Raw genomic sequence first — 1,891 nt, forward strand, 5'->3', positions numbered from 1 at the left:
TCTCTTTGTTTCTGTCTCCCTTCTCTTCCTCTTCCTCTCCCCCCTCTCTTTCTCTCTCACCATTCTGTGGCCAGAGGTTCCCACAGAATGTCCCCACTGCCTGAGGTCCTTCTCTAAATAACTTAAACATAGCACCTTGTCTCAATTTCTGCCCCCTAAAGGCAAATTCCCTCTGAGTAATGTCATAGTTCTGCAACTTTAATTTATTCCCTGCCTCAGTCTCCTGGCATTTTTTTCACCTGAAAATATTTTCCTATTCACACCTTTCCCTCATTTTATTCACTGAAGATTCGCTATGTCCTTCCCTTGGTTTCCAAGATGTTGTCACTGCAACAGAATTGACATCTCCTTGATGATTTCATGGTTTTCTTTTCTTTCTTTGCATTCTGGAACTCTGCCACCCTACAATTTTTCTTAGATGATTTCCACTTTGATACCCTATTTCTCCTAATTCCTTAATTTTTTAAAAGAAAAGATTTATTCCTTTATTTCTTTAGGTTATATGAGTGCTCTGTTTTCACACACGCCAGAAGAGGTCATCAGAACCCATTACAAATGGTTGTGAGCCACCATGTGGTTTCTGGGAATTGATCTCAGGACCCCTGGAAGAGCACCCGGTGCTCTTAACTGCTAAGCCATCTGTCCAGCCCTCAAGTTTTTCATTTTTGAAAATGGTATAGAGTGTGTTCCCTCCCTGCCGTATGTTTCTGCCATTTTGTTTTGTACTCTTTACCAACTGTTGCTTTACCTCCATGTCGCCCCAGCAATGGCTGGATTCTGCTTGTGGATCAGCAATACTAAAAATGGAGGAAAGTGGAGAAAGTGAAGGATCCAGTCAATTTTAGATACCACAGTATGTCTTTCCTTGGAAGGTCATCTCAGTACAGATTTTCAATATTCAGATGGACCATATGTTTCTATGAGCCCACCAAAGTTCAGTGTCTTGCAGTTTGTGGTACACCTATAATGACTAATTCTCCTTCGCACATTCACTTAAACTGATGTTTACCTGGCTGGGTAGATAGCACGGTACCCTAGGTATGCTGACCCCTGCCATTTCTCCAAATATGGGAAACTCAACTGCATAATTTGTGATAGTGAGGAAGAGGGTTTGCTTCTTCCTCTAAGATTGAGAAGAGAGAGAGAGAGAGAGAGAGAGAGAGAGAGAGGAGGGAGAGGGGAGTAAGAGAAAAAAGAAGAGAAAAAAGGGGGAGGGGAAGGGAAAGATAGAGGGAGAGAGGGAGAGAGGGAAGGAAGGAGAGAGGGAAGGAGGGAGGGAGGGAGGGACGGACAAAGAGCCAGGAGTCTGGATTATAAACAGAAGCTACTTTTTTTGTTGTTATTTGTTGGTTTGGTTTGGTTTGGTTTCCCATATGAAATGTCAGTTCTCAAGTTTCCAAGGCCACGACTAAGACCCCCCCCCAAGCTCTGTGCACTGATTAGAGATCATATAGGGTTTTAGTTTGCCCAAAGGGTCTCTGACCACTGAGAGCAGCCATGCCTGTGAACTTGTTCAGAGCACCAATCGGCAAGCAAGTGCTGCAGGAGAAACTTGGGTAGAAGCCTGTAGCCTGAGCCGTATGGTCATGTTGAAGTCCTAGAGTGTAAAATCATCATTTTATATGAATCTGCCTTCCAAAACTAGGACCAAGATTTGTCTGATTTCCCGGGTTTCTGATGTGTTTTAGTCCAAATATCACAGAATTTAAGAGATTTAGGTTGGGGCTTTAGGGTGACAATTCTTTGAGGAAGATGGACAGTCTCTCTCTCTGTCTCTCTCTGTTTCTTTCTCTGTTTCTCTCTCTGTTTCTCTCTCTGTTTCTCTCTCTGTTTCTCTCTCTGTTTCTCTCTCTCTCTCTCTCTCTCTCTCTCTCTCTCTCTCTCTCTCTCT

General features: G+C 43.3%; 1 pseudogene; it reads left to right on the plus strand.

Annotated features, from left to right (window-relative positions):
• Positions 1–1,001: 1,001 nt before the first annotated feature.
• On the plus strand, positions 1,002–1,125 carry LOC114616016 (annotated as a pseudogene).
• Positions 1,126–1,891: the final 766 nt, after the last annotated feature.

The sequence above is a fragment of the Grammomys surdaster genome, unplaced genomic scaffold (assembly GCF_004785775.1).
Source record: "Grammomys surdaster isolate TR1022 unplaced genomic scaffold, NIH_TR_1.0 130, whole genome shotgun sequence".
NCBI classification, from domain to species: domain Eukaryota; kingdom Metazoa; phylum Chordata; class Mammalia; order Rodentia; family Muridae; genus Grammomys; species Grammomys surdaster.